Source organism: Castor canadensis, chromosome 11, assembly GCF_047511655.1.
Source record: "Castor canadensis chromosome 11, mCasCan1.hap1v2, whole genome shotgun sequence".
Classification (NCBI taxonomy): domain Eukaryota; kingdom Metazoa; phylum Chordata; class Mammalia; order Rodentia; family Castoridae; genus Castor; species Castor canadensis.
The window spans coordinates 142823553-142834144 of NC_133396.1; the positions used below are offsets into that span (position 1 = coordinate 142823553).

Here is a 10592-nt window from a genome sequence, read left to right on the forward strand (position 1 = left end):
CATCACTTGTGAAAAATTGACGTCATATGCCTCTTGATATGCCCGAAAAGGATGTGGTACCCCTTCTTTGGTGTTCTTGCCAAGAATAAAAATTTAAGTAAGGAAATAGCAGACAAACCCAAATTGAGGGCTAGTGTACAAAATAACTGGTCAATAGTCATCCAAAGTTTCAAGGTCATGGAGGAGGAAGAAAGACTGGGGGAGTTTTCTATATTAAAAAAGACCAAGGAGGCGAAACAAGCAAGTGTACCATGTGGTCATGGACCAGGACAGGACGGGAGTGGGACAATCAGCACATTGCAGCAATGTTAATTTCAGGATTTTACTCCTTGCACTGTGAACAGTGTTTCCAGGGAGCACTCGAGTACACAGAGGTCAGTGCCTACTTGTAAACCTCTCAGAAAGATGATCGTGTGTTCGTGTGTGTGCGTGTGCGTGCATGTACAAGCACGTATAGTGTGCACAGATAGGAAATGAATGAGTAAGCGAGTGTATGAGATGTTAATTTTGGAGAAATCTGAGTGAAGGGTGTTTGAGAATTCTTTGTGCTACGTTTTTTAAGCCTAAAATTACTTCAAAACAAACAGTTAAAAATATAGCAGGTGTGGTAGCTGCTCACAGTAACACAAAGGTACCTTTTAGACATTTGCATTCAAACTGACAAACAGCACATAAAAAGGTTTTGAAACCGAGGTGTGATGTGGTTTTAATTCCATTTTGATATTTTTTAAACGTTTGTTAATGATAAACCATAAAATGTTCCTGTCAAGAAATCAAAAATATCAGTGAAAGGTACCCAGGGGAACAATCAGTCCACATTCTAATTTTTAACAATGAGGAAACTGAAGCTCAAAGAAGCCATGTGATTTGGCCATGGAGGTGGCAGAGCTGGACGACCACCATCACCATCCTAAAATAACAAGGACAGAGGCAGGCCCATGGAGGTCCAGGCAGGGGAGAACCTGAGGATGAAACCCAGCTGATCCCCTGGTGAAGGTGGAAAGTGGTCCCTACCATTGTCCAGTCTGCACTGTTTGTTGATGACAAATGACCGTTTTAGAAATGTCTCCCGTTATTCACCATGACCAAGTAGACTTCATCCCAGGAATGCTGGGGTGGTTCAACATACGAAAATCAATAAACGTAATAAACCACATTAACAGAAGCAAAGACAAAAACCACTTGATCATCTCAATAGATGCAGAAAAAACTTTTGATAAGATCCAACACCATTTCATGATAAAAGCTCTAAGAAAACTAGTAATAGAAGGAAAGTTCCTCAACATCATAAAAGCTATATATGACAAACCTACAGCCAGCATTATACTTAACGGAGAAAAACTGAAACCATTCCCTCTAAAATCAGGAACCAGACAAGGATGCCCACTATCTCCACTCCTATTCAACATAGCACTGGAATTCCTAGCCAGAGCAATTAGGCAAGAAGAAGAAATAAAAGGAATACAAATAGGTAAAGAAACTGTCAAAATATCCCTATTTGCAGATGACATGATCCTATACCTTAAAGACCCAAAAAACTCTACTCAGAAGCTTCTAGACATCATCAATAGCTATAGCAAGGTAGCAGGATATAAAATAAACATAGAAAAATCATTAGCATTTCTATACACTAACAATGAGCAAACGGAAAAAGAATGTATGAAAACAATTCCATTTACAATAGCCTCAAAAAAAATCAAATACCTAGGTGTAAACCTAACAAAAGATGTGAAAGACCTCTACAAGGAAAACTATACACTTCTGAAGAAAGAGATAGAGGAAGACTATAGAAAGTGGAGAGATCTCCCATGCTCATGGATTGGTAGAACCAACATAGTAAAAATGTCGATACTCCCAAAGTAATCTACATGTTTAATACAATTCCCATCAAAATCCCAATGACATTCATCAAAGAGACTGAAAAATCTACTGTGAAATTTATATGGAAACACAAGAGGCCACGAATAGCCAAGGAAATACTCAGTCAAAAGAACAATGCTGGAGGTATCACAATACCTGACTTCAAACTATATTACAAAGCAACAACAATAAAAACAGCATGGTACTGGCACAAAAACAGACATGAAGACCAGTGGAACAGAATAGAGGACCCAGATATGAAGCCACACAACTATAACCAACTTGTCTTTGACAAAGGAGCTAAAAATATACGATGGAGAAAAAGCAGCCTCTTCAACAAAACTGCTGGGAAAACTGGTTAGCAGTCTGCAAAAAACTGAAACTAGATCCATGTATATCACCCTATACCAAGATTAACTCAAAATGGATCAAGGATCTTAATATTAGACCCCAAACTCTAAAGTTGATACAGGAAAGAGTAGGAAATACTCTGGAGTTAGTAGGTATAGGTAAGAACTTTCTCAATGAAACCCCAGCAGCACAGCAACTAAGAGATAGCATAGATAAATGGGACCTCATAAAACTAAAAAGCTTCTGTTCATCAAAAGAAATGATCTCTAAACTGAAGAGATCACCCACAGAGTGGGAGAAAATATTTTCCAGATACACATCAGACAAAGGACTGATAACCAGAATATACAGGGAACTTAAAAAACTATATTCTCCTAAAACTAATGAACCAAGAAAGAAATGGGCAAGTGAACTAAACAGAACTTTCCAAAAGAAGAAAATCAAATGGCCAAAAAACACATGAAAAAATGCTCACCATCTCTAGCCATAAAGGAAATGCAAATTAAAACCACACTAAGATTCCACCTCACCCCTGTTAGAATAGCCATCATTAGCAACACCACCAACAGCAGGTGTTGGCGAGGATGCGGGGAAAAAGGAACCCTCTTACACTGTTGGTGGGAATGTAGACTAGTACAACCACTCTGGAAAAAAATTTGGAGGCTACTTAAAAAGCTAGACATGGATCTACCATTTGATCCAGCAATACCACTCTTGGGGATATACCCAAAAGACTGTGACACAGGTTACTCCAGAGGCACCTGCACACCCATGTTTATTGCGGCACTATTCACAATAGCCAAGTTATGGAAACAGCCAAGATGCCCCAGCACTGACGAATGGATTAAGAAAATGTGGTATCTATACACAATGGAATTTTATGCAGCCATGAAGAAGAACGAAATGTTATCATTCGCTGGTAAATGGATGGAATTGGAGAACATCATTCTGAGTGAGGTTAGCCTGGCCCAAAAGACCAAAAATCATATGTTCTCCCTCATATGCGGACATTAGATCAAGGACAAACACAACAAGGGGATTGGACTTTGAGCACATGATAAAAACGAGAGCACACAAGGGAGGGGTGAGGATAGGTAAGACACCTAAAAAACTAGCTAGCATTTGTTGCCCTTAATGCAGAGAAACTAAAGCAGATACCTTAAAAGCAACTGAGGCCAATAGGAAAAGGGGACCAGGAACTAGAGAAAAGGTGAGATCAAAAAGAATTAACCTAGAAGGTAACACACACAGGAAATCAATGTGAGTCAATGCCCTGTATAGCTATCCTTATCTCAACCAGCAAAACCCCTTGTTCCTTCCTATTATTGCTTATACTCTCTCTACAACAAAATTAGAGATAAGGGCAAAATAGTTTCTGCCGGGTATTGAGGGGGGGGAGGGGGAGGGGGGGAGCGGGTGGTAAGGGAGGGGGTGGGGGCAGGGGGAGAAATGACCCAAGCCTTGTGTGCACACAGGAATAATAAAAATGTCTCCCCTGGAAATCCAAACACTGCCTTTGCCTTAGCAGACCCCTGGGAGCCAGGCTGGATATTGTGAGCTGTAACTACCCAGAGTGCCGAGACAGTTTCTGTCTCAGGAAAGATCTTGTCACCTGGTATGAACTTGAACTTGAAATACGCAGTGTATTCTGAGCAATCCTTGCTTAGCGTATTCCATTGGTAGAGTGTCTCCCGTGAAGATTCATTCATTCATTCTGCAGTGCTGGGGGTAAAACCCAAGGTCCTGTGCATGGTGAGCAATGCTCTAACCACTCAGCTACACTCCTACTGTTACCAGAAAATCAGCCCCCTGGCTTCAATGCCAATCCACAATTGACAAATAGTGAGAGCAGGGTTTTGAGGAAAGGGAAATAAGATTTATTATTCATCAGAGGAAGAGGAGAACACGGAAGGTCAACCTCTCAAAGCACTGCCATCCCACTTTTGAGAGAAAATGCCCATCTTTTAAAGGGGAGTTCAGCACTCAGCTTGACTGTGTGATGAGATGCCTGTTTACCTTGGCTGCTGGCTTTGGTTCTCCTGGTGTCTTTCCCACTTCTCTGAAGCTGTATGTCTTGGTTGGCAGGTTTACTGCTCTGGTGGTCAGTAAGAGAGAAGGGGTAGAAGACTGTCTTTGTTAATTGAAGAGCAAAGGGAGCTAATCTTGGATTCTCCAGCATGTAGTCAAAGAGAGAAAGAATGTCAGTTTAACCAACAAGCAGAGCAAACTGGCCAACATGCAAGCTGGCTATACAAAGATTTTCCCTTTTGCAGTCCCTGATACATTTTCCCTACTGTCAATTTATTCCTTCCATTTCTATGGAAAAGAGGTGTTGCAATCATCTCACTGCTTCCTGCCTTTAGTTAATTCCTGGGCCCAAGTGAGGAGTCAGTGCTCCTTAGCAAAAGCAGTCTTTAAGCCCCGGTTACCCTACCCCTGAGCATTTGTTACTGGTGGGTGGTCCCAGAAGACCCTGACTGAGATCTCAGGTCTTTGGTGTCCTGAGCAAAGACTGGATGGAGACATAATGGAGTTTATTGAGAGTGAGAGAGAGTGAAAGCAGGAAGGTACACTCCCCATGGAAGGGGAGCGGGCTCTGAGCAAGGTGGCTCAAGAGCGCAGGCTGTGTGGGGGGCTTGGTCTGCATGGGTATCTGCAGCAAGGGGGAGCGAGGGGAGGAGATTTGGGGGGACTCAGGAGTGGGGCTGGCAATTGGCTGCATGTGAATCCAATGAGCTATTATTAGAGGCCCTGGTGCACACGCCTCAGCTTGGGTCCAGGTAAAAATGTCACTTCAAAAGGGGTGCTTTGGGGTGATTCTGGGTGGAGCTAGATCTTCTGACCCCCATGAGACCATTTGCAAGGAGGCCACCTGTTCCCCACGACCTGGTTTGGGTACTTTTCTTGAATATCCTGCCTTGGATATTCCCAATATGAGGAAGTTGTTCTAAAGTCACTGCCTGTCTGGGTCCTCGGCTCCCAGCCCTCCTCTCCACTCCCCCTGCTTCCTCTTCACCCCTCACCTCCTCCCTCCACTCCTTTCTTCCTCCTCCTTCCTCCTCTCTTCCTCAGCTCTTTCCCCAGTCCCCTAACTTGTTCCCACCAATTCGCACCTATGAAGAGCTTCCTGAGTTCTGGAAGAACCAGGCCACTCCACCCCCACTCCTCTGTGTGACTTTTCCCTTTGACCCCAGGGACTGTACAACAGCAAAGGACCAGCTAATGCTCATGCATAAACCCTCACAGGAACCTATGCTGAGAGCATTACACACTGAATTCACCGACTCTTCCCAAGGACCCTGTGAGAAGGTAGAATCACCACTGTCTACAGGTGGTGAAACTCTCAGGTTCTGTCACTTACCAAAGGCCACAGAGCTAGAAAGTGGCAGGGCAGGGACAAACACACATCTGTCTGACTCCACCCTTTCTCCCTGACTTTTGTTAGGAATTCCCAAATCCATTGTCTGTGGGCTGAATAAGAAATACATACACACATGCTACAGAGGTTAATAATGTACAGATTCATTTAAAAATCATTAAGTTCCTTGGAGCCATTTCATTATATTCTCATTATATTCATTATATACTGAAAACTAATGTGAGCTAGAATTGCATGGACTTGAAAATGTTGGGGCCTCTGTCCCGCAGTGTTTACCCTGATCTCACACTGATTTGTTCGTTTTGTGCCAGTATTAACCTCTTGCTTTAGAGCTGTTTCTTCAACCAAATAAAATCCCACTAAGCAGAACTGCAAAGCATCCCATTGCTTCTGAGTCTGGACTGTTCCTACAATAGTGTCTTACACTTGACAGATGACAGCTGATTGATTACAGTTACAGATTCAGGATTAGCTGATTGATTGACTGCAACAGCCTCTATCACATCCTCCTCCTCCAGCGCACAGAATGGTTCGTCTCAAGTCTCCTGTCCTGTGCCTCACTGGGGTGCCCAGTGTGGCCTGCATGCTTTGCACACCACCTGGGCTGCAGCAAAGGCAGCTGCCATACGAGGCCCTGCACAAGGTGTTGGGTGTAAGCAGTGAAAACCCAAAGCAGAGAACTCAGCATGTGAGCACATATGGCATTTCACTAACACCACCTGGAGGGGAGGGACTACCCCCTACTGGTCACTGACGAGCCATCTTGGAGGAGCAGAACTTGAACTGAGGTTATCTCAGTGTTTCCCTGAGGAGGTCACTAACTGCTGTTGGGTAGCAGGTAGTGAAATTAATTAAATTAACATTTTATGTATATATGTATGTATTTATATTTTTGGTGCTGGGCCTTGTACATGCTAGGCAAGTGGTTTATTTCTGAGCCACAGCTCTTTACATTTATTTAAATGAATTGTTTGGAATGGAATGATCAGAGTACACAGTTTGTAATGAAAATATTATTTACTGCATCTTTTGTTCCATACACACACATTGGGTCACAACACAGTTCTTACTATGAGTCATGTCAGAAAACATATGAAAGACACTAGTTTATCCAAATCCCAACCTTCTCTATTTCCCATGCTGCCTTTTCAGAGAAAGAAATTTCCCAAATTATTCCAAGACTCTTTGGAAATCTCCTTGAATATTTGGCCTGGTTCCTCTTTGGAATGTGCTGCTGGGCTGGGCAGTGTGCACAGTCCCACCCTCCCTCCGAGCAGTGTGCACAGGCCCCTTCTCCCTCCCCTGGAAAGCCCCATTCAGTCTGCTTGCCGAGCAGCTCTTTCTCACGTTGGCATTTGCAGGCAACTCCTCCTCACCTAGATATTGTCCCAGTTGGTTCACCAGCCCAGAGAGATATGCAATTAGGCTCCATGGTAACCACCAAGATGGAGTGGAGATCATTTAATCTTTGATGTCACTTAATCATAAGGAGTGACAAATGGCACAGGAAAAAAGATGGATACCATCTGGTAGTCTTGAGACCCAAACCATAATAACATCACCACATTGCCCTCAAGACTCAAGACGGGAGGTTCAGGATGAGTCTGAAGTGTACAAGGCATAGGTGGCCCATATTCTGGAACCCATGAACCTCACCCTGCCTTTGTGACCTCCTTGGGCATCGGTAGTTACTCTGTGTCTGTAGGAAGATAGAGTGGAAGAAGTGGTGGGAAAATCCCTGCAGCCCTGTACAACCAATGAGAAGAAGATGGGGTCTGGTCCTTGTTCCTTCTGTCTCTGCATGGCCTTCAGCAAGTCATTCAGCTTTGGTAAACCCCATTTCTTCCTCTCACGATGGAAATAAGGATTCACGTTATTTACAGAATCATGAAGAATAGTTAAGATCATATAAAGTCATTTTATAAACATAAAACCTAGATAATAGTAGTAGCATTCTAAGAACTGTAGTAGACAAAATAGTGATGACCAATTCCTCCTACAGGCTCAAAGTTCTATTGACATCAGAAACTTGATAGGAGCACAATTATATTACAGTCTCAAATCATGGTCTCCATTATAAGAGCAAAATAAAACACCAAATCCATTAAACTATACACAATCATGTACATTAGAAGGAGGTACAGCTAAATGTTAACAGTGATTGACTTGGTGCAGTGGGAAGGTGACTTTTCTTCTTATTTCTATTTTCCTATACTTTCAAATTTTTGTATTATGAACACAATTTTTTTCATAGTGAAAAATTAACTAGTTAAGGTTAGTAGAGTAAAGACAATATTAATTTAAAAATAAATAAAGAGGATATTCTTGGTTGAAAGAGGGTAGAAAGGCGCCTGGGAATGCATGACTTGTGGATTTGCACACATATTACCGAGAAAGAAGACAGCATGAATATCCAAGCCAATAGAAGTCATTGTTATTATAATAAAGAATTATTTGTCAAATTTAATCATAACAAAATTGAAATGTTCTCCTTCTTATCTGTCTAGCTCAGGAAGGTCTTTAATCCTCTTCACTCCGTTTCCTCTGCCATGAAGCAGTGGGAAAATGGTGAACACTAAATGAGAACTTGCACGTGAAGGCTCCCACTTCCCCCCCAGCAAGCCTCTTGCCAATCTTTTTACTGTAACTCCTTCCAGACACTTTCATTTGCAAGTAACCGAAACCAACTACAAGTAGCTTAAGCAAGCCAGAGGGTGGGGGCACATGTACTGCAAATACACAGCAGCACCTCCCAGATGGCAAGATGGGGCAGAGCTAGACTTCAGTGCATCCCACGCCACCTTAACCAAGACCTGGCAAGCTGTTGGCTCTCAGCAGCCTCCACAGCAGCCCACAGTGGTCTCTGGAGCCTCAGGTCTCCATGTGTTCACTCTGTGATGCTCCTTCTGTTGCCTCCCTGCAGTGGGCAGGGCCGTCTCTTCTTTCTCTGCCTGTGCAGCCCCACAGCTTCTGAGTCTCCAGGCCTTCAGCTCCTCTCATAAACTGGCAGGAAGTTGTTCGTGCTCATGTCTTAATTCACAGGAAGAAGCAGTCAATTGGCCGTCTGGTCAGGTGCCCACCCAGGTCCAATCAACTTTCTTTTGCTCTAAGAAAGATGCACGTGCACACAAATTTTGGACATAATTTCAAGGGACCTGAGAGCTTCTAAAACATAAACATAAGCCATGGACCCCAGGACAAGAGCTTGGGGCCAGGAGAGTTTCTCTGGTAACTCTCCCCCTCTTTACCTCTATCATATGCAAAAATGCAACGAAGAAAGTCATGAACATTTACAGAAAGTAATCTTTCATATCTCAGAGTGCATCTAATAACCTGATCATAACGAACAGCTCCTTAGACACGGGCACAGCACCAGCAAAGTGTTCCTCTGATTTCTAATTGAGTACAGCAATCACGTCTTTACAAACCATCCCATACATCTGCCTCAGCACTGCCCACCTGCAGTGCTGGCAAATATCAAGCCCATAGGATTGTTTGGCTCTATCACTGGCTGCCGCCTCCGCACATGCACAACCCACACTATCCTCTTAAGATGTGTGAATTCTAATCTTGCTTCCTTTCCTATTTCCGGCCTGGATGCTGTAAGATACAGAACCCACATGAATAACTTTCCAGCCATTCTTTTCCATGTGACTATCTTACCACACTTACCAAGTTGCATGCTTTGGTCAGGATTCTGAGTCACAAAACAAACAAGAACCAGAACTAGATCTCCAAATGATTTTAGAGAGAGAATTATTTATTAGCTTATAAAACTGGAAAGGTCAAAGGAAGAGGAACTGACGCTAGATGCCACTGCATCCAAGGACTCAAAAGGGTCAAGTCCATAGGTAGCCACCTCCTCACCTCTCAGACAGGACCAAAGCACAGTGGTCTCCTGCTCGGTCTGGCCTGCGTTATCCTTTCAGCACACATCTCCAGTAGACGGAGAACCTTCCATCCCAACAGCTCCAGCAAATCCACAGGTCCTTAGAGGGACTTGAATCACACACACAACCCTGAGTCGATCTGTGGCTATGGCGAGGGAGACACTCATTGGCCAGGAGGCGGTCACATGGCTGCTGAGGAACTGGTCCACAACTACCCACTTCCATGTGGGTTTGCCATATCAGACCATGTGTGAAGTGAAAGGTGGTTATTCAGGAAAATGTCAGACCTGTTCAGAGGGGAGGATTGAAAATGGATACAAGAAAACACCGCAGCCCATGCCCTTAGTTGCCATTTCCTTTCCCTGGTTTTCTTCTTGGATCCTTACTTTTATAGCATTTTGTCACATCTCAGGGCAGAGAGAGATACATTAAAACTCAGCACCCACCATAAGGCTCTCTCTTTCCAACACTGTCCTTTTCTAATCTCAAGTATGATTTACATGGTGGACCCTATGAGTCTGGGTGCCTAGATGGACAAATAATGGGATAGGAGTGTATCTTAATGTTCCCCCACACCAAGGACAAGAGGATGGATTGGGTTTCCTACCTTGCATTATTATTACTGACCTTATAACCTCCAGAGATAATTCTACATATCCAGTCCAGACGTCAGTTTGTAACTCAGGAAGAAAGGCCACCTGCTCATAATTAATTAGAAGGAATATAGAGGTGACCTAGAATTTTTTATTTAGAATCCCTCACAAGAGATTCGTTTTTCCTCATTGCACAATAGCCAGTTTAAGATGAGCTTATCACCTCTTCTCTCAAGGCTTAGCAGAAAGTGACTGAACTTGTCCTCCAAGTGCTATTAAATACTAATACTTGCCCTGCCTACTTTATAATAGGCTCCAGGAAGCAAATGAGATAATGTGTGTGCATGTACTTTGAAAATTATAAATTGCAATTCAGAAGCAAGCTGTTATTATTAAATAACAATTAAGCAGCCATTTATTAAGTCACTCAACAAATATTTACTAAATATGAACTGTCTCTCGAGCATTATGGCACTTACGAGGGCTATAAAATGAGTAAGATGGTCTCCCTTCTAGCAG

General features: G+C 43.1%; 1 long non-coding RNA gene across 1 annotated transcript; it reads right to left on the reverse strand.

Moving 5' to 3' along the window:
- Positions 1 to 6616: 6616 nt before the first annotated feature.
- LOC141414129 (uncharacterized) lies at positions 6617 to 10301 on the reverse strand. Its single transcript, XR_012439218.1, has 3 exons — positions 10108 to 10301; positions 9458 to 9767; positions 6617 to 8696 (listed from the first exon to the last, which is right to left on the reverse strand). It is a non-coding gene; the product is annotated as an uncharacterized lncRNA (long non-coding RNA).
- Between the last annotated feature and the right edge of the window lie 291 nt (positions 10302 to 10592).